The following is a 24,672-nucleotide window of genomic DNA, read 5'->3' as shown; positions in this document are numbered from 1 at the left end:
GATAGTTGTGTAGATATTTCCATGTATATGCAGATAGCGGTTTAGATATTTCCATGTTCAAACAGATAGCGGTGCAGAGATTTCCATGTTCATACAGATGGCGGTGTAGATATTTCCATGTTCATACAGATAGCGGTGTAGATATTTCCATGTTCATACAGATAGCGGTGTAGATATTTCCATGTTCATACAGATACCGGTGCTGATATTTCCATGTTTATACAGGTAGCGGTGTAGATATTTCCATGTTTATACAGATAGCGGTGTAGATATCTCCATGTTTATACAGATAGCGGTGTAGATATTCCCAGGTTTATACAGATAGCGGTGTAGATAACTCCATCTTAATATAGATGGCGGTGTAGATATTTATATGTTCATACAGATGGCGGTGCAGATATTTCCATGTTCATACAGATGGCGGTGTAGATATTTCCATGTTTATAGAGATAGCGGTGTAGTTATATCCATGTGTAAAGAGATAGCTTTGTAGACATTTCCATGTATATGCAGATAGCTGTGTAGATATTTCCATTTTCATGCAGATAGCGGTGTAGATATTTCCATGTTCAAACAGATAGCGGAGTAGATATTTCCATGTTCATACAGATAGCGGTGTAGATATTTCCATGTTCATACAGATAGCGGTGAAGATGTATGCATGTTTACACAGATAGCGTTGTATATATTTCCAAGTTCATACAGATAGCAGTGTAGATATTTCCATGTTCATCCAGATGGCTGTGTAGATATATCCATGTTCATACAGATGGCGGTGAAGATATTTCCATGTTCATACAGATAGCGGTGTAGATATTTCCATGTTCATACAGATACTGGTGTAGATATTTCCATATTCATACAGATAGCGGTGTAGCTATTTCCATGTTCATACAGATAGCGGTATAGATATTTCCATGTTCATCCAGATGGCTGTGTAGATGTATCCATGTTCATACAGATGGCGGTGAAGATATTTCCATGTTCATACAGATAGCGGTGTAGATATTTCCATGTTCATACAGATAGAGGGGCTGGTATTTCCATGCTCATACAGAGAGCGGTGCTGATATTTCCATGTTTATACAGGTAGCGGTGTAGATATTTCCATGTTTATACAGGTAGCAGTGTAGATATTTCCATGTTTATACAGATAGCGGTGTAGATGTTTCCATGTTCATCCAGATGGCTGTGTAGATATATCCATGTTCATAGAGATAGAGGTGTAGTTATTTCCATGTTCATACAGGTAGTGCTGTAGATATTTCCATGTTCATACAGATAGTGGTGTAGCTATTTCCATGTTCATACAGATAGCGGTGTAGATATTTCCATGTTCATAGAGATAGCGGTGTAGATATTTCCATGTTCATACAGATAGCGGTGCTGATATTTAAATGTTTATATAGGTAGCGGTGTAGATATTTCCATGTTTATACAGATAGCGGTTTAGATATCTCCATGTTTATACAGATAGCGGTGTAGATATTTCCAAGTTTATACAGATAGCGGTGTAGATATCACCATCTTAATATAGATGGCGGTGTAGATATTTATATGTTCATACAGATGGCGGTGCAGATATTTCCATGTTCATACAGATGGTGGTGTAGATATTTCCTTGTTTATAGAGATAGCGCTGTAGTTATTTCCATGTGTAAAGAGATAGCTTTGTAGATATTTCCATGTATATGCAGATCGCTGTGTAGTTATTTCCATTTTCATGCAGATAGCGGTGTAGATATTTCCATGTTCAAACAGATAGCGGTGTAGATATTTCCATGTTCATGCAGATAGCAGTGTAGATATTTCCATGTTTATACAGATAGCGGTGAAGATGTATGCATGTTTACACAGATAGCTGTTTAGATATATCCATGTTAATACAGATGGCGGAGAAGATATTTCCATGTTCATACAGATAGCTTGGTAGTTATTTCCATGTGTAAAGAGATAGTTGTGTAGATATTTCCATGTATATGCAGATAGCGGTTTAGATATTTCCATGTTCAAACAGATAGCGGTGTAGATATTTCCATGTTCATACAGATAGAGGGGCTGATATTTCCATGTTCATACAGATAGCGGTGCTGATATTTCCATGTTTATACATGTAGCGGTGTAGTTATTTCCAAGTTTATACAGATAGCAGTGTAGATATTTCCATGTTTATATAGATAGCGGTGTAGATATTTCCATGTTTATACAGATAGCGGTGTAGATATCTCCATCTTAATACAGATGGCAGTGTAGATATTTATATGTTCATACAGATGGCGGTGCAGATATTTCCATGTTTATACAGATGGCCGTGTAGATATTTCCTTGTTTATAGAGATAGCGCTGTAGTTATTTCCATGTGTAAAGAGATAGCTTTGTAGATATTTCCATGTATATGCAGATCGCTGTGTAGATATTTCCATTTTCATGCAGATAGTTGTGTAGATATTTCCATGTTCAAACAGATAGCGGTGTAGATATTTCCATGTTCATGCAGATAGCAGTGTAGATATTTCCATGTTTATACAGATAGCGGTGAAGATGTATGCATGTTTACACAGATAGCTGTGTAGATATATCCATGTTCATACAGATGGCGGTGAAGATATTTCCATGTTCATACAGATAGCTCTGTAGTTATTTCCATGTGTAAAGAGATAGTTGTGTAGATATTTCCATGTATATGCAGATAGCGGTTTAGATATTTCCATGTTCAAACAGCTAGCGGTGTAGATATTTCCATGTTCATACAGATAGAGGGGCTGATATTTCCATGTTCATACAGATTGCGGTGCTGATATTTCCATGTTTATACATGTAGCGGTGTAGATATTTCCAAGTTTATACAGATAGCAGTGTAGATATTTCCATGTTTATACAGATAGCGGTGTAGATATTTCCATGTTTATACAGATAGCGGTGTAGATATCTCCATCTTAATTCAGATGGCGGTGTAGATATTTATATGTTCATACAGATGGCGGTGCAGATATATCCATGTTCATACAGATGGCGGTGAAGATATTTCCATGTTCATACAGATAGCTCTGTAGTTATTTCCATGTGTAAAGAGATAGTTGTGTAGATATTTCCATGTATATGTAGATAGCGGTTTAGATATTTCCATGTTCAAACAGATAACGGTGCAGAGATTTCCATGTTCATACAGATGGCGGTGTAGATATTTCCATGTTCATACAGATAGCGGTGTAGATATTTCCATGTTCATACAGATAGCGGTGTAGATATTTCCATGTTCATACAGATACCGGTGCTGATATTTCCATGTTTATACAGGTAGCGGTGTAGATATTTCCATGTTTATACAGATAGCGGTGTAGATATCTCCATGTTTATACAGATAGCGGTGTAGATATTCCCAGGTTTATACAGATAGCGGTGTAGATATCTCCATCTTAATATAGATGGCGGTGTAGATATTTATATGTTCATACAGATGGCGGTGCAGATATTTCCATGTTCATACAGATGGCGGTGTAGATATTTCCATGTTTATAGAGATAGCGGTGTAGTTATATCCATGTGTAAAGAGATAGCTTTGTAGACATTTCCATGTATATGCAGATAGCTGTGTAGATATTTCCATTTTCATGCAGATAGCGGTGTAGATATTTCCATGTTCAAACAGATAGCGGAGTAGATATTTCCATGTTCATACAGATAGCGGTGTAGATATTTCCATGTTTATACAGATAGCGGTGAAGATGTATGCATGTTTACACAGATAGCGCTGTATATATTTCCATGTTCATACAGATAGCGGTGTAGATATTTCCATGTTCATCCAGATGGCTGTGTAGATATATCCATGTTCATACAGATGGCGGTGAAGATATTTCCATGTTCATACAGATAGCGGTGTAGATATTTCCATGTTCATACAGATACTGGTGTAGATATTTCCATATTCATACAGATAGCGGTGTAGCTATTTCCATGTTCATACAGATAGCGGTGTAGATATTTCCATGTTCATCCAGATGGCTGTGTAGATGTATCCATGTTCATACAGATGGCGGTGAGGATATTTCCATGTTCATACAGATAGCGGTGTAGATATTTCCATGTTCATACAGATAGAGGGGCTGGTATTTCCATGCTCATACAGAGAGCGGTGCTGATATTTCCATGTTTATACAGGTAGCGGTGTAGATATTTCCATGTTTATACAGGTAGCGGTGTAGATATTTCCATGTTTATACAGATAGCGGTGTAGATGTTTCCATGTTCATCCAGATGGCTGTGTAGATATATCCATGTTCATAGAGATAGAGGTGTAGTTATTTCCATGTTCATACAGGTAGTGCTGTAGATATTTCCATGTTCATACAGATAGTGGTGTAGCTATTTCCATGTTCATACAGATAGCGGTGTAGATATTTCCATGTTCATAGAGATAGCGGTGTAGATATTTCCATGTTCATACAGATAGCGGTGCTGATATTTAAATGTTTATATAGGTAGCGGTGTAGATATTTCCATGTTTATACAGATAGCGGTTTAGATATCTCCATGTTTATACAGATAGCGGTGTAGATATTTTCAAGTTTATACAGATAGCGGTGTAGATATCACCATCTTAATATAGATGGCGGTGTAGATATTTATATGTTCATACAGATGGCGGTGAAGATATTTCCATGTTCATACAGATGGTGGTGTAGATGTTTCCTTGTTTATAGAGATAGCGCTGTAGTTATTTCCATGTGTAAAGAGATAGCTTTGTAGATATTTCCATGTATATGCAGATCGCTGTGTAGTTATTTCCATTTTCATGCAGATAGCGGTGTAGATATTTCCATGTTCAAACAGATAGCGGTGTAGATATTTCCATGTTCATGCAGATAGCAGTGTAGATATTTCCATGTTTATACAGATAGCGGTGAAGATGTATGCATGTTTACACAGATAGCTGTTTAGATATATCCATGTTAATACAGATGGCGGAGAAGATATTTCCATGTTCATACAGATAGCTTGGTAGTTATTTCCATGTGTAAAGAGATAGTTGTGTAGATATTTCCATGTATATGCAGATAGCGGTTTAGATATTTCCATGTTCAAACAGATAGCGGTGTAGATATTTCCATGTTCATACAGATAGCGGTGTAGATATTTCCAAGTTCATACAGATAGCGGTGCTGATATTTCCATGTTTATGCAGGTAGCGGTGTAGATATTTCCATATTTATTCAGATAGCGGTGAAGATATCTCCATCTTAATACAGATGGCGTTGTAGATATTTATATGCTCATACAGATGGCGGTGCTGATATTTCCATGTTCATACAGATGGCATTGTAGATATTTCCATGTTCATACAGATAGCGGTGTAGTTATTTCCATGTGTAAAGAGATAGCTGTGTAGATATTTCCATGTATATGCAGATAGCTGTGTAGATATTTCCATTTTCATGCAGATAGCAGTGTATATATTTCTATCTTCAAACAGATAGCGGTGTAGATGTTTCCGTGTTCATACAGGTAGCGGTGTAGATATTTCCATGTTTATACAGCTAGCGGTGAAGATGTATGCATGTTTACACAGATAGCAGTGTGGATATTTCCATCTTCATCCAGAGGGCTATGTAGATATATACATGTTCATACAGATAGCGGTGTAGATATTTCCATGTTCATACAGATCACGGTGTAGATATTTCCATGTTCATCTAGATGGCTGCGTAGACATATCCATGTTCATACAGATGGCGGTGAAGATATTTCCATGTTCATGCAGATAGCGGTGTAGATATTTCCATGTTCAAACAGATAGCGGTGTAGATATTTCCATATTCATACAGATAGCGGTGTAGATATTTCCATGTTCATACAGATAGCGGTGCTGATATTTCCAAGTTGATACAGGTAGCGGTGTAGATATTTCCATGTTTATACAGATAGCGGTGTAGATATTTCCATGTTTATACAGATAGCGGTGTAGATATTTCCATGTATATGCAGATAGCAGTGTAGATATTTCTATTTTCACGCAGATAGCGGTGTAGATATTTCCATGTTCATACAGATATCGGAGTACATATTTCCATGTTTATACAGGTAGCGGTGAAGATGTATGCATGTTTACACAGATAGCGGTGTAGATATTTCCATGTTCATACAAATAGCGGTGTAGATATATCCATGTTCATCCAGATGGCTGTGTAGATATATCCATGTTCATACAGATAGCGGTGTAGATAATTCCATGTTCATTCAGATAGCGGTGTAGATATTTCCATGTTCATACACGTAGCAGTGCTGATATTTCCATGTTTATGCAGGTAGTGATGTAGATATTTCCATGTTTATACAGATAGCGGTGTAGATATTTCCATGTTTATACAGATAGCGGTGTAGATATTTCCATGTTTATACAGATAGCAGTGTAGATATTTCCATCTTAATACAGATGGCGGTGTACATATTTATATGTTCATAGAGATGGCGGTGCAGATATTTCCATGTTCATACACATGGCGGTGTAGATATTTCCATGTTCATACAGATAGCGGTGTAGTTATTTCCATGTGTAAAGAGATAGCTGTGTAGATATTTAAATGTATATGCAGATAGCAGTGTCGATATTTCCATTTTCATGCAGATTGCGGTGTAGATATTTCCATGTTCAAACAGATAGCGGTGTAGATATTTCCATGTTCATACAGATAGCGGTGTAGATATTTCCATGTTCATACAGATAGCGGTGTAGATATTTCCATGTTTATACAGATAGCGGTGTATATAATTCCATGTTCATACAGATAGCGGTGTAGATATTTCCATGTTCATACAGATAGCGGTGCTGATATTTCCATGTTTATACAGGTAGTGGTGTAGATATTTCCATGTTTATACAGATAGCGGTTTAGATATTTCCTTCTTAATACAGATGGTGGTGTAGATATGTATATGTTCATAGAGATGGCGGCGCAGATATATCCACGATCATACAGATGGCGGTGTAGATATTTCCATGTTTATAGATATAGCGGTGTAGTTATTTCCATGTGTAAAGAGATAGCTGTGTAGATATTTCCATGTATATGCAGATAGCTTTGTAGATATTTCCATTTTCATGCAGATAGCGGTGTAGATATTTCCATGTTCAAACAGATAGCGGTGTAGATATTTCCATGTTCATTCAGATAGCTTTGTAGATATTTCCATGTTCATACAGATAGCGGTGCAGATATTTCCATGTTCATACAGATAGCGGTGTAGATATTTCCATGTTCATACAGATAGTGGTGCTGATATTTCCATGTTTATACAGGTAGCGGTATAGATATTTCCATGTTTATACAGATAGCGGTGTAGATATTTCCATGTTTATACAGATAACGGTGTAGATATTTCCATGTTTATTCAGATAGCGGTGTAGATATCTCCATCTTAATACAGATGGCGGTGTAGATATTTATATATTCATACAGATGGCGGTGCAGATATTTCCATGTTCATACAGATGGCGGTGTAGATATTTCCATGGTCATGCAGATGGCGGTGTAGTTATTTCCACGCGTAAAGAGATAGCTGTGTACTTATTTCCATCTATATGCAGATAGCTGTGTAGATATTTCCATTTTCATGCAGATAGCGGTGTATATATTTCCATCTTCAAACAGAGAGCGGTGTAGATGTTTCCATGTTCATACAGATAGCGGTGTAGATATTTCCATGTTTATACAGATAGCGGTGAAGATGTATGCATGTTTACACAGATAGCGGTGTGGATATTTCCACGTTCATCCAGAGGGCTGTGTAGATATATCAATGTTCATACAGATAGCGGTGTAGCTATTTCCATGTTCATACAGATAGCGGTGTAGATATTTCCATGTTCATACAGATAACGGTGTAGATATTTCCATGTTCATACAGATAGCGGTGCTGATATTTCCATGTTTATACAGGTAGCGATGTAGATATTTCCATGTTTATACAGATAGCGGTTTAGATATTTCCATGTTTATACAGATAGCGGTGTAGATGTTTCCATGTTTATACATATAGCGGTGTAGATATCTCCATCTTAATACAGATGGCAGTGTAGATATTTATGTGTTCATACAGATGGCGGTGCAGTTATTTCCATGTTCATACAGATGGCGGTGTAGATATTTCCATGTTCATGCAGATAGCGGAGTAGTTATTTCCATGTGTAAAGAGACAGCTGTGTAGATATTTCCATGTATATGCAGATAGCAGTGTAGATATTTCCATTTTCATGCAGATAGCGGTGTAAATATTTCCATTTTCCAACAGATAGCGGTGTAGATATTTCCATGTTCATACAGATAGCGGTGTAGATATTTCCATGTTCATACAGATAGCGGTGTAGATATTTCCATGTTTATACAGATAGCGGTGAAGATGTATGCATGTTTACACAGATAGCAGTGTAGATATTTCCATGTTCATACAGATTGCGGTGTAGATATTTCCATGTTCATCCAGATGGCTGTGTAGGTATATCCATGTTCATACAGATGACGGTGAAGATATTTCCATGTTCATACTGATAGCGGTGTACATATTTCCATGTTCATACAGATAGCGGTGTAGATATTTCCATGTTCTTACTGATAGCGGTGCTGATATTTCCATGTTTATACAGGTAGCGGTGAAGATATTTCCATGTTTATACAGATAGCGGTGTAGATATTTCCATGTTTATACATATAGCGGTGTAGATATTTCCGTCTTTATACAGATAGCTGGGTAGATATCTCCTTCTTTATACAGATGGCGATGTACATATTTATATGTTCATACAGATGGCGGTGCAGATATTTCCATGTTCATACAGATGGCGGTGTAGATATTTCCATGTTTATTGAGATAGCGGTGTAGTTATTTCCACGTGTAAAGAGATAGCTGTGTAGATATTTCCATGTATATGCAGATAGCTGTGTAGATATTTCCATTTTCATGGAGACAGCGGTGTAGAAATTTCCATGTTCAAAGAGATAGCGGAGTAGATATTTCCATGTTCATACAGATAGCGGTGTAGATACTTCCATGGTCATACAGATAGTGGTGTGGATATTTCCATGTTCATACAGATAGCGGTGTGGATATTTCCATGTTCATACAGATAGCGGTGTAGATATTTCCATGTTCATACAGATTGCGGTGCTGATATTTTCATGTTTATTCAGGTAGCGGTGTAGATATTTCCATGTTTATACAGATAGGGGTGTAGATATTTCTATGTTTATACAGATAGCGGTGTAGATATTTCCATGTTTATACAGATAGCAGTGTAGATATCTCCATCTTAATACAGATGGCGGTGTAGATATTTATATGTTCATACAGACGGCGGTGCAGATATTTCCATGTTCATACAGATGGCGGTGTATATATTTCCATGTTCATAAAGATAGCGGTGTAGCTATTTCCATGTGTAAAGAGATAGCTGTGTAGATATTTAAATGTATATGCAGATAGCAGTGTAGATATTTCCATTTTCATGCAGATATCTGTGTAGATATTTCCATGTTCAAACACATAGCGGTGTAGATATTTCCATGTTCATACAGATAGCGGTGTAGATATTTCCATGTTCATACAGATAGTGGTGTAGATATTTCCATGTTGATACAGATGGCTGTGTAGATATATCCATGTTCATACAGATAGCGTTGCTGATATTTCCATGTTTATGCAGGTAGCGGTGTAGATATTTCCATGTTTATACAGATAGCTGTGTAGATATTTCCATGTTTATACAGATAGCGGTGTAGATATTTCCATGTTTATTCAGATAGCGGTGTAGATATCTCCATCTTAATACAGATGGCGGTGTAGATATTTATATGCTCATACAGATGGCGGTGCAGATATTTCCATGTTCATACAGATGGCAGTGTAGATATTTCCATGTTCATACAGATAGCGGTGTAGTTATTTCCATGTGTAAAGAGATAGCTGTGTAGATATTTCCATGTATATGCAGATAGCTGTGTAGATATTTCCATTTTCATGCAGATAGCAGTGTATATATTTCTATCTTCAAACAGATAGCCGTGTAGATGTTTCCGTGTTCATACAGATAGCAGTGTAGATATTTCCATGTTTATACAGCTAGCGGTGAAGATGTATGCATGTTTACACAGATAGAAGTGTGGATATATCCATGTTCATCCAGAGGGCTATGTAGATATATCCATGTTCATACAGATAGCGGTGTAGATATTTCCACGTTCATACAGATCGCGGTGTAGATAATTCCATGTTCATCTAGATGGCTGCGTAGACATATCCATGTTCATACAGATGGCGGTGAAGATATTTCCATGTTCATGCAGATAGCGGTGTAGATATTTCCATGTTCAAACAGATAGCGGTGTAGATATTTCCATGTTCATACAGATAGCGGTGTAGATAATTCCATGTTCATACAGATAGCGGTGCTGATATTTCCAAGTTGATACAGGAAGCGGTGTAGATATTTCCATGTTTATACAGATAGCGGTGTAGATATTTCCATGTTTATACAGATAGCGGTGTAGATATTTCCATGCTCATACAGATAGCGGTGTAGATATTTCCATGTTCATACAGATAGCGGTGCTGATATTTCCATGTTTATACAGGTAGCGGTGTAGATATTTCCATGTTTATACAGATAGCTGTGTAGATATTTCCATGTTTATACAGATAGCGGTGTAGATATTTCCAGGTTTATACAGATAGCGGTGTAGATATCTCCATCTTAATATAGATGGCGGTGTAGATATTTATATGTTCATACAGATGGCGGTGCAGATATTTCCATGTTCAAACAGATGGCGGTGTAGATATTTCCATGTTTATAGAGATAGCAGAGTAGTTAAATCCATGTGTAAAGAGATAGCTTTGTAGACATTTCCATGTATATGCAGATAGCTGTGTAGATATTTCCATGTTCATCCAGATGGCTGTGTAGATATATCCATGTTCATACAGATGTCGGTGAAGATATTTTCATGTTCATACAGGTAGCGGTGTAGCTATTTCCATGTTCATACAGATAGTGGTGTAGATATTTCCATGTTCAAACAGATAGCGGTTTAGATATTTCCATCTTCATACAGATAGCGGTGTAGATATTTCCATGTTTATACAGATAGCAGTGAAGATGTATGCATGTTTACACAGATAGCGGTGTATATATTTCCATGTTCATACAGATAGCTGTGTAGATATTTCCATGTTCATCCAGATGGCTGTGTAGATATATCCATGTTCATACAGATGGCGGTGAAGATATTTCCAAGTTCATACAGATAGCGGTGTAGCTATTTCCATGTTCATACAGATAGTGGTGTAGATATTTCCATGTTCATCCAGATGGCTGTGTAGTTATATCCATGTTCATACAAATGGCGGTGAAGATATTTCCATGTTCATACAGATAGCGGTGTAGATATTTCCATGTTCATACAGATAGTGCTGTAGATATTTCCATATTCATACAGATAGCAGTGTAGCTATTTCCATGTTCATACAGGTAGCGGTGTAGATATTTCCATGTTCATCCAGATGGCTGTGTAGATATATCCATGTTCATATAGATGGCGGTGAAGATATTTCCATGTTCATACGGATAGCGGTGTAGATATTTCCATGTTCATACAGATAGCGGTGTAGATATATCCATGTTCATACAGATAGAGGGGCTGATATTTCCATGTTCATACAGAGAGCGGTGCTGATATTTCCATGTTTATACAGGTAGCGGTGTAGATATTTCCATGTTTATTCAGGTAGCAGTGTAGATATTTCCATGTTTATGCAGATAGCGGTGTAGATATTTCCATGTTCATCCAGATGGCTGTGTAGATATATCCATGTTCATAGAGATAGAGGTGTAGATATTTCCATGTTCATACAGGTAGTGCTGTAGATATTTCCATGTTCATACAGATAGTGGTGTAGCTATTTCCATGTTCATTCAGATAGCGGTGTAGATATTTCCATGTTCATACAGATAGCGGTGTAGATATTTCCATGTTCATACAGATAGCGGTGCTGATATTTCCATGTTTATACAGGTAGCGGTGTAGATATTTCCATGTTTATACAGATAGCGGTGTAGATATTTCCATGTTTATACAGATAGCGGTGTAGATATTTCCATGTTTATACAGATAGCGGTGTAGATATCTCCATCTTAATATAGATGGCGGTGTAGATATTTATATGTTCATACAGATGGCGATGCAGATATTTCTATGTTCATACAGATGGCTGTGTAGATATTTCTATGTTTATAGAGATAGTGGTGTAGTTATATCCATGTGTAAAGAGATAGCTTTGTAGACATTTCCATGTATATGCAGATAGCTGTGTAGATATTTCCATTTTCATGCAGATAGCGGTGTAGATATTTCCATGTTCAAACAGATAGCGGTGTAGATATTTCCATGTTCATACAGATAGCGGTGTAGATATTTCCATGTTTATACAGATAGCAGTGAAGATGTATGCATGTTTACACAGATAGCGTTGTATATATTTCCATGTTCATACAGGTAGCTGTGTAGATATTTCCATGTTCATCCAGATGGCTGTGTAGATATATCCAAGTTCATACAGATGGCGGTGAAGATATTTCCATGTTCATACAGATAGCGGTGCAGCTATTTCCATGTTCATACAGATAGCGGTGTAGATATTTCCATGTTCATACAGAGAGAGGGGCTGATATTTCCATGTTCATACAGAGAGCGGTGCTGATATTTCCATGTTTATACAGGTAGCGGTGTAGATATTTCCATGTTTATACAGGTAGCGGTGTAGATATTTCCATGTTTATACAGGTAGCGGTGTAGATATTACCAAGTTCATACAGATAACGGTGTAGATATTTCCATGTTTATACAGATAGCAGTGAAGATGTGTGCTTGTTTACACAGATAGCGGTGTAGATATTTCCATGTTCATACAGATAACAGTGAAGATATTTCCATGTTCATCCAGATGGCTGTGTAGATATATCCATGTTCATACAGATAGCGGTGTAGATATTTCCATGTTCATACAGATAGTGGTGTAGATATTTCCATGTTCATAAAGATAGCGGTGTAGATATTTCCATGTTCATACAGATAGCGGTGCTGATATTTCCATCTTTATACAGTTAGCGGTGTAGATATTTCCATGTTTATACAGATAGCGGTGTAGATATCTCCATGTTTATACAGATAGCGGTGTAGATATTTCCAGGTTTATACAGATAGCGGTGTAGATATCTCCATCTTAATATAGATGGCGGTGTAGATATATATATGTTCATACAGATGGCGGTGCAGATATTTCCATGTTCATACAGATGGCGGTGTAGATATTTCCATGTTTATAGAGTTAGCGGTGTAGTTATATCCATGTGTAAAGAGATAGCTTTGTAAACATTTCCATGTATATGCAGATAGCTGTGCAGATATTTCCATTTTCATGCAGATAGCGGTGTAGATATTTCCATGTTCAAACAGATAGCGGTTTAGATATTTCCATGTTCATACAGATTGCGGTGTAGATATTTCCATGTTTATACAGATAGCGGTGAAGATGTATGCATGTTTACACAGATAGCGTTGTATATATTTCCATGCTCATACAGATAGCGGTGTAGATATTCCTATATTCATCCAGATGGCTGTGTAGATATATCCATGTTCATACAGATGGCGGTGAAGATATTTCCATGTTCATACAGATAGCGGTGTAGATATTTCCATGTTCATACAGATACTGGTGTAGATATTTCCATATTCATACAGATAGCGGTGTAGCTATTTCCATGTTCATACAGATAGCGGTGTAGATATTTCCATGTTCATCCAGATGGCTGTGTAGATATATCCATGTTCATATAGATGGCGGTGAAGATATTTCCATGTTCATACGGATAGCGGTGTAGATATTTCCATGTTCATACAGATAGTGGTGTAGATATTTCCTTGTTCATCCAGATGGCTGTGTAGATATATCCATGTTCGTACAGATGGCGGTGAAGATATTTCCATGTTCATACAGATAGCGGTGTAGATATTTCCATTTTCATACAGATAGTGGTGTAGATATTTCCATATTCATACAGATAGCGGTGTAGCTATTTCCATGTTCATACAGATAGCGGTGTAGATATTTCCATGTTCATCCAGATGGCTGTGTAGATATATCCATGTTCATATAGATGGCAGTGAAGATATTTCCATGTTCATATGGATAGCGGTGTAGATATTTCCATGTTCATACAGATAGCGGTGTAGATATTTCCATGTTCATACAGATAGAGGAGCTGATATTTCCATGTTCATACAGAGAGCGGTGCTGATATTTCCATGTTTATACAGGTAGCGGTGTAGATATTTCCATGTTTATACAGGTAGCGGTGTAGATATTTCCATGTTTATACAGATAGCGGTGTAGATATTTCCATGTTCATCCAGATGGCTGTGTAGATATATCCATGTTCATAGAGATAGAGGTGTAGATATTTCCATATTCATGCAGGTAGTGCTGTAGATATTTCCATGTTCATACAGATAGTGGTGTAGCTATTTCCATGTTCATACAGATAGCGGTGTAGATATTTCCATGTTCATAGAGATAGCGGTGTAGATATTTCCATGTTCATACAGATAGCGGTGTAGATATCTCCATCTTAATATAGATGGCGGTGTAGATATTTATATGTTCATACAGATGGCGATGCAGATATTTCCATGTTCATACAGATGGCGGTGTAGATATTTCCATGTTTATAGAGATAGCGGTGTAGTTATATCCATGTCTAAAGAGATAGCTTTGTAGACATTTCCATGTATATGCAGATAGCTGTGTAGATATTTCCATTTTCATGCAGATAGCGGTGTAGATATTTCCATGTTCAAACAGATAGCGGTGTAGATATTTCCATGTTTATACAGATAGCGGTGTAGATATTTCCAAGTTTATACAGATAGCGGTGTAGATATCACCATCTTAATATAGATGGCGGTGTAGATATTTATATGTTCATACAGATGGCGGTGCAGATATTTCCATGTTCATACACATGGTGGTGTAGATATATCCATGTTCATACAGATAGCGGTGTAGATATTTCCATGTTCATACAGATAGTGGTGTAGATATTTCCATGTTAATACAGATAGCGCTGTAGCTATTTCCATGTTCATACAGATAGCGGTGTAGATATTTCCATGTTCATACAGATAGTGGTGTAGATATTTCCATGTTAATACAGACAGCGGTGTAGATATTTCCATGTTCATACAGATAGCGGTGTAGATATTTCCATGTTCATACAGATAGCGGTGTAGATATTTCCATGTTCATACAGATACCGGTGCTGATATTTCCATGTTTATACATTTAGCGGTGTAGATATTTCCATGTTTATACAGATAGCGGTGTAGATATCTCCATGTTTATACAGATAGAGTTGTAGATATTTCCAGGTTTATACAGATAGCGGTGTAGATATCTCCATCTTAATGTAGATGGCGGTGTAGATATTTATATGTTCATACAGATGGCGGTGCAGATATTTCCATGTTCATACAGATGGCGGTGTAGATATTTCCATGTTTATAGAGATAGCGGTGTAGTTATATCCATGTGTAAAGAGATAGCTTTGTAGACATTTCCATGTATATGCAGATAGCTGTGTAGATATTTCCATTTTCATGCAGATAGCGGTGTAGATATTTCCATGTTCAAACAGATAGCGGTTTAGATATTTCCGTGTTCATACAGATAGTGGTGTAGATATTTCCATGTTTAAACAGATAGCGGTGAAGATGTATGCATGTTTACACAGATAGCATTGTATATATTTCCATTTTCATACAGATAGCGGTGTAGATATTTCCATGTTCATCCAGATGGCTGTGTAGATATATCCATGTTCATACAGATGGCGGTGAAGATATTTCCATGTTCATACAGATAGCGCTGTAGATATTTCCATGTTCACACAGATAGTGGTGTAGATATTTCCATATTCATACAGATAGCGGTGTAGCTATTTCCATGTTCATACAGATAGCGGTGTAGATATTTCCATGTTCATCCAGATGGCTGTGTAGATGTATCCATGTTCATACAGATGGCGGTGAAGATTTTTCCATGTTCATACAGATAGCGGTGTAGATATTTCCATGTTCATACAGATAGAGGGGCTGGTATTTCCATGTTCATACAGAGAGCGGTGCTGATATTTCCATGTTTATACAGGTAGCGGTGTAGATATTTCCATGTTTATACAGGTAGCGGTGTAGATATTTCCATGTTTATACAGATAGCGGTGTAGATGTTTCCATGTTTATCCAGATGGCTGTGTAGATATATCCATGTTCATAGAGATAGCGGTGTAGTTATTTCCATGTTCATACAGGTAGTGCTGTAGATATTTCCATTTTCATACAGATAGTGGTGTAGCTATTTCCATGTTCATACAGATAGCGGTGTAGATATTTCCATGTTCATAGAGATAGCGGTGTAGATATTTCCATGTTCATACAGATAGTGGTGCTGATATTTAAATGTTTATATAGGTAGCGGTGTAGATATTTCCATGTTTATACAGATAGCGGTGTAGATATTTCCATGTTTATACAGATAGCGGTGTAGATATTTCCAAGTTTATACATATAGCGGTGTAGATATCACCATCTTAATATAGATGGCGGTGTAGATATTTATATGTTCATACAGATGGCGGTGCAGATATTTCCATGTTCATACAGATGGTGGTGTAGATATTTCCTTGTTTATAGAGATAGCGCTGTAGTTATTTCCATGTGTAAAGAGATAGCTTTGTAGATATTTCCATGTATATGCAGATCGCTGTGTAGGTATTTCCATTTTCATGCAGTTAGCGGTGTAGATATTTCCATGTTCAAACAGATAGCGGTGTAGATATTTCCATGTTCATGCAGATAGCAGTGTAGATATTTCCATGTTTATACAGATAGCGGTGAAGATGTATGCATGTTTACACAGATAGCTGTTTAGATATATCCATGTTCATTCAGATGGCGGTGAAGATATTTCCATGTTCATACAGATAGCTCGGTAGTTATTTCCATGTGTAAAGAGATAGTTGTGTAGATATTTCCATGTATATGCAGATAGCGGTGTAGATATTTCCATGTTCATACAGATAGCAGTGAAGATATTTCCATGTTCATCCAGATGGCTGTGTAGATATATCCATGTTCATACAGATAGCGGTGTAGATATTTCCATGTTCATACAGATAGTGGTGTAGATATTTACATGTGAATACAGATAGCGGTGTAGCTATTTCCATGTTCATACAGATAGCGGTGTAGATATTTCCATGTTCATACAGATAGCGGTGTAGATATTTCCATGTTCATACAGATAGCGGTGCTGATATTTCCATCTTTATACAGGTAGCGGTGTAGATATTTCCAGGTTTATACAGATAGCGGTGTAGATATCTCCATCTTAATATAGATGGCGGTGTAGATATTTACATGTTCATACAGATGGCGGTGCAGATATTTCCATGTTCATACAGATGGCGGTGTAGATATTTCCATGTTTATAGAGATAGCGGTGTAGTTATATCCATGAGTAAAGAGATAGCTTTGTAAACATTTCCATGTATATGCAGATAGCTGTGCAGATATTTCCATTTTCATGCAGATAGCGGTGTAGATATTTCCATGTTCAAACAGATAGCGGTTTAGATATTTCCATGTTCATACAGATTGCGGTGTAGATATTTCCATGTTTATACAGATAGCGGTGAAGATGTATGCATGTTTACACAGATAGCGTTGTATATATTTCCATGCTCATACCAATAGCGGTGTAGATATTCCTATGTTCATCCAGATGGCTGTGTAGATATATCCATGTTCATACAGATGGCGGTGAAGATATTTCCATGTTCATACAGATAGCGGTGTAGATATTTCCATGTTCATACAGATAGTGGTGTAGATATTTCCATATTCATACAGATAGCGGTGTAGCTATTTCCATGTTCATACAGATAGCGGTGTAGATATTTCCATGTTCATCCAGATGGCTGTGTAGATATATCCATGTTCATATAGATGGCGGTGAAGATATTTCCATGTTCATACGGATAGCGGTGTAGATATTTCCATGTTCATACAGATAGTGGTGTAGATATTTCCTTGTTCATCCAGATGGCTGTGTAGATATATCCATGTTCGTACAGATGGCGGTGAAGATATTTCCATGTTCATACAGATAGCGGTGTAGATATTTCCATGTTCATACAGATAGTGGTGTAGATATTTCCATATTCATACAGATAGCGGTGTAGCTATTTCCATGTTCATACAGATAGCGGTGTAGATATTTCCATGTTCATCCAGATGGCTGTGTAGATATATCCATGTTCATATAGATGGCAGTGAAGATATTTCCATGTTCATACGGATAGCGGTGTAGATATTTCCATGTTCATACAGATAGCGGTGTAGATATTTCCATGTTCATACAGATAGAGGGGCTGATATTTCCATGTTCATACAGAGAGCGGTGCTGATATTTCCATGTTTATACAGGTAGCGGTGTAGATATTTCCATGTTTATACAGGTAGCGGTGTAGATATTTCCATGTTTATACAGATAGCGGTGTAGATATTTCCATGTTCATCCAGATGGCTGTGTAGATATATCTATGTTCATAGAGATAGAGGTGTAGATATTTCCATGTTCATGCAGGTAGTGCTGTAGATATTTCCATGTTCATACAGATAGTGGTGTAGCTATTTCCATGTTCATACAGATAGCGGTGTAGATATTTCCATGTTCATAGAGATAGCGGTGTAGATATTTCCATGTTCATACAGATAGCTGTGTAGATATCTCCTTCTTAATATAGATGGCGGTGTAGATATTTATATGTTCATACAGATGGCGATGCAGATATTTCCATGTTCATACAGATGGCGGTGTAGATATTTCCATGTTTATAGAGATAGCGGTGTAGTTATATCCATGTCTAAAGAGATAGCTTTGTAGACATTTCCATGTATATGCAGATAGCTGTGTAGATATTTCCATTTTCATGCAGATAGTGGTGTAGATATTTCCATGTTCAAACAGATAGCGGTGTAGATATTTCCATGTTTATACAGATAGCGGTGTAGATATTTCCAAGTTTATACAGATAGCGGTGTAGATATCACCATCTTAATATAGATGGCGGTGTAGATATTTATATGTTCATACAGATGGCGGTGCAGATATTTCCATGTTCATACACATGGTGGTGTAGTTATATCCATGTTCATACAGATAGCGGTGTAGATATTTCCACGTTCATACAGATAGTGGTGTAGATATTTCCATGTTAATACAGATAGCGGAGTAGCTATTTCCATGTTCATACAGATAGCGGTGTAGATATTTCCATGTTCATACAGATAGCGGTGTAGATATTTCCATGTTAATACAGATAGCGGTGTAGCTATTTCCATGTTCATACAGATAGCGGTGTAGATATTTCCATGGTCATACAGATAGCGGTGTAGATATTTCCATGTTCATACAGATACCGGTGCTGATATTTCCATGTTTATACATTTAGCGGTGTAGATATTTCCATGTTTATACAGATAGCGGAGTAGATATCTCCATGTTTATACAGATAGAGGTGTAGATATTTCCAGGTTTATACAGATAGCGGTGTAGATATCTCCATCTTAATGTAGATGGCGGTGTAGATATTTATATGTTCATACAGATGGCGGTGCAGATATTTCCATGTTCATACAGATGGCGGTGTAGATATTTCCATGTTTATAGAGATAGCGGTGTAGTTATATCCATGTGTAAAGAGATAGCTTTGTAGACATTTCCATGTATATGCAGATAGCTGTGTAGATATTTCCATTTTCATGCAGATAGCGGTGTAGATATTTCCATGTTCAAACAGATAGCGGTTTAGATATTTCTGTGTTCATACAGATAGCAGTGTAGATATTTCCATGTTTATACAGATAGCGGTGAAGATGTATGCATGTTTACACAGATAGCATTGTATATATTTCCATGTTCATACAGATAGCGGTGTAGATATTTCCATTTTCATCCAGATGACTGTGTAGATATATCCATGTTCATACAGATGGCGGTGAAGATATTTCCATGTTCATACAGATAGCGCTGTAGATATTTCCATGTTCACACAGATAGTTGTGTAGATATTTCCATATTCATACAGATAGCGGTGTATCTATTTCCATGTTCATACATATAGCGGTGTAGATATTTCCATGTTCATCCAGATGGCTGTGTAGATGTATCCATGTTCATACAGATGGCGGTGAAGATATTTCCATGTTCATACAGATAGCGTTGTAGATATTTCCAGGTTCATACAGATAGAGGGGCTGGTATTTCCATGTTCATACAGAGAGCGGTGCTGATATTTCCATGTTTATACAGGTAGCGGTGTAGATATTTCCATGTTTATACAGGTAGCGGTGTAGATATTTCCATGTTTATACAGATAGCGGTGTAGATGTTTCCATGTTTATCCAGATGGCTGTGTAGATATATCCATGTTCATAGAGATAGAGGTGTAGTTATTTCCATGTTCATACAGGTTGTGCTGTAGATATTTCCATTTTCATACTGATAGTGGTGTAGCTATTTCCATGTTCATACAGATAGCGGTGTAGATATTTCCATGTTCATAGAGATAGCGGTGTAGATATTTCCATGTTCATACAGATAGCGGTGCTGATATTTAAATGTTTATATAGGTAGCGGTGTAGATATTTCCATGTTTATACAGATAGCGGTGAAGATATTTCCATGTTTATACAGATAGCGGTGTAGATATTTCCAAGTTTATACAGATAGCGGTGTAGATATCACCATCTTAATATAGATGGCGGTGTAGATATTTATATGTTCATACAGATGGCGGTGCAGATATTTAAATGTTCATACAGATGGTGGTGTAGATATTTCCTTGTTTATAGAGATAGCGCTGTAGTTATTTCCATGTGTAAAGAGATAGCTTTGTAGATATTTCCATGTATATGCAGATCGCTGTGTAGGTATTTCCATTTTCATGCAGATAGCGGTGTAGATATTTCCATGTTCAAACAGATAGCGGTGTAGATATTTCCATGTTCATGCAGATAGCAGTGTAGATATTTCCATGTTTATACAGATAGCGGTGAAGATGTATGCATGTTTACACAGATAGCTGTTTAGATATATCCATGTTCATTCAGATGGCGGTGAAGATATTTCCAAGTTCATACAGATAGCTCGGTAGTTATTTCCATGTGTAAAGAGATAGTTGTGTAGATATTTCCATGTATATGCAGATAGCGGTTTAGATATTTCCATGTTCAAACAGATAGCGGTGTAGATATTTCCATGTTCATACAGATAGAGGGGCTGATATTTCCATGTTCATACAGATAGCGGTGCTGTTATTTCCATGTTTATACATGTAGCGGTGTAGATATTTCCAAGTTTATACAGATAGCAGTGTAGATATTTCCATGTTTATATAGATAGCGGTGTAGATATTTCCATGTTTATACAGATAGCGGTGTAGATATCTCCATCTTAATACAGATGGCGGTGTAGATATTTATATGTTCATACAGATGGCGGTGCAGATATTTCCATGTTCATACAGTTAGCGGTGTAGATATTTGCATGTTCATAGAGATAGCGGTGTAGATATTTCCACGTTCATACAGATAGCGGTGCTGATATTTCCATGTTTATACAGGTAGTGGAGTAGATATTTCCATGTTTATACAGATAGCGGTGTAGATATTTCCAGGTTTATACAGATAGCGGTGTAGATATTTCCAAGTTTATACAGATAGCGGTGAAGATATATCCATCTTAATACAGATGGCGGTGCAGATATTTATATGTTCATACTGATGGCAGTGCAGACATTTCCATGTTCATACAGATGGCGGTGTAGATATTTCCATGTTTATAAAGATAGCGGTGTAGTTATTTCTATCTGTAAAGAGATAGCTTTGTAGATATTTCCATGTATATGCAGATAGCTGTGTAGGTATTTCTATTTTCATGCAGATAGCGGTTTAGATATTTCCATGTTCAAACAGATAGCGGTGTAGATATTTCCATGTTCATACAGATAGCGGTGTAGATATTTCCATGTTTATACAGATAGCGGTGAAACGTATGCATGTTTACACAGATAGCGGTGTAGTTATTTCCATGTTCATACAGATCGCGGTGTAGATGTTTCCATGTTCATCCAGATGGCTGTGTAGACATATCCATGTTCATACAGATGGTTGTGAAGATATTTCCATGTTCATACAGATAACGGTGTAGATATTTAGATGTTCATACAGATAGCGGAGTAGATATTTCCATGTTCATACAGATGGCTGTGTAGATATATCCATGTTCATACAGATGGCGGTGAAGATATTTCCATGTTCATTCAGATAGCGGTGTAGATATTTCCATGTTCCTACAGATAGCGGTGTAGATATTTCCATCTTTATACAGATAGCGGTGCTGATATTTCCATGTTTATACAGGTAGCGGTGTAGATATTTCCATGTTTATACAGGTAGCGGTGTAGATATTTCCATGTTTATACAGATAGCGGTGTAGATATTTCCATGTTTATACTGATAGCGGTGTAGATATCTCCTTCTTAATACAGATGGCGGTGCAGATATTTATATGTTCATACACATGGTGGTGCAGATATTTCCATGTTCATACAGATGGCGGTGTAGATATTTCGATATTTATAGAGATATCGGTGTGGTTATTTCCATGTGTAAAGAGACAGCTGTGTAGATATTTCCATGAATATGCAGATAGCAGTGTAGGTATTTCCATTTTCATGCAGATAGCGGTGTAGATATTTCCATGTTCAAACAGATAGCGGTGTAGATATTTCCAAGTTCATACTGATAGCGGTGTAGCTATTTCCATGTTCATACAGATAGCTGTGTAGATATTTCCATGTTTATACAGATAGCGGTGAAGATGTATGCATGTTTACACAGATAGCGGAGTAGATATTTCCAGGTTCTTACACATAGCGGTGTAGCTATTTCCATGTTCATACAGATAGCGGTGTAGATATTTCCATGTTCATCCAGATGGCTGTGTAGATGTATCCATGTTCATACAGATGGCGGTGAAGATATTTCCATGTTCATACAGATAGCGTTGTAGATATTTCCAGGTTCATACAGATAGAGGGGCTGGTATTTCCATGTTCATACAGAGAGCGGTGCTGATATTTCCATGTTTATACAGGTAGCGGTGTAGATATTTCCATGTTTATACAGGTAGCGGTGTAGATATTTCCATGTTTATACAGATAGCGGTGTAGATGTTTCCATGTTTATCCAGATGGCTGTGTAGATATATCCATGTTCATAGAGATAGAGGTGTAGTTATTTCCATGTTCATACAGGTAGTGCTGTAGATATTTCCATTTTCATACAGATAGTGGTGTAGCTATTTCCATGTTCATACAGATAGCGGTGTAGAAATTTCCATGTTCATACAGATAGCGGTGTAGATATTTCCATGTTCATACAGATAGCGGTGCTGATATTTAAATGTTTATATAGGTAGCGTTGTAGATATTTCCATGTTTATACAGATAGCGGTGTAGATATTTCCATGTTTATACAGATAGCGGTGTAGATATTTCCAAGTTTATACAGATAGCGGTGTAGATATCACCATCTTAATATAGATGGCGGTGTAGATATTTATATGTTCATACAGATGGCGGTGCAGATATTTCCATGTTCATACAGATGGTGGTGTAGATATTTCCTTGTTTATAGAGATAGCGCTGTAGTTATTTCCATGTGTAAAGAGATAGCTTTGTAGATATTTCCATGTATATGCAGATAGCTGTGTAGGTATTTCCATTTTCATGCAGATAGCGGTGTAGATATTTCCATGTTCAAACAGATAGCGGTGTAGATATTTCCATGTTCATGCAGATAGCAGTGTAGATATTTCCATGTTTATACAGATAGCGGTGAAGATGTATGCATGTTTACACAGATAGCTGTTTAGATATATCCATGTTCATTCAGATGGCGGTGAAGATATTTCCATGTTCATACAGATAGCTCGGTAGTTATTTCCATGTGTAAAGAGATAGTTGTGTAGATATTTCCATGTATATGCAGATAGCAATTTAGATATTTCCATGTTCAAACAGATAGCGGTGTAGATATTTCCATGTTCATACAGATAGAGGGGCTGATATTTCCATGTTCATACAGATAGCGGTGCTGTTATTTCCATGTTTATACATGTAGCGGTGTAGATATTTCCAAGTTTATACAGATAGCAGTGTAGATATTTCCATGTTTATATAGATAGCGGTGTAGATATTTCCATGTTTATACAGATAGCGGTGTAGATATCTCCATCTTAATACAGATGGCGGTGTAGATATTTATATGTTCATACAGATGGCGGTTCAGATATTTCCATGTTCATACAGTTAGTGGTGTAGATATTTGCATGTTCATAGAGATAGCGGTGTAGATATTTCCACGTTCATACAGATAGCGGTGCTGATTTTTCCATGTTTATACAGGTAGTGGAGTAGATATTTCCATGTTTATACAG

The sequence above is a fragment of the Gorilla gorilla genome, chromosome X (genome assembly GCF_029281585.2).
Source record: "Gorilla gorilla gorilla isolate KB3781 chromosome X, NHGRI_mGorGor1-v2.1_pri, whole genome shotgun sequence".
Taxonomy (NCBI): Eukaryota; Metazoa; Chordata; class Mammalia; order Primates; family Hominidae; genus Gorilla; species Gorilla gorilla.
This window is presented reverse-complemented; position numbering follows the sequence as displayed.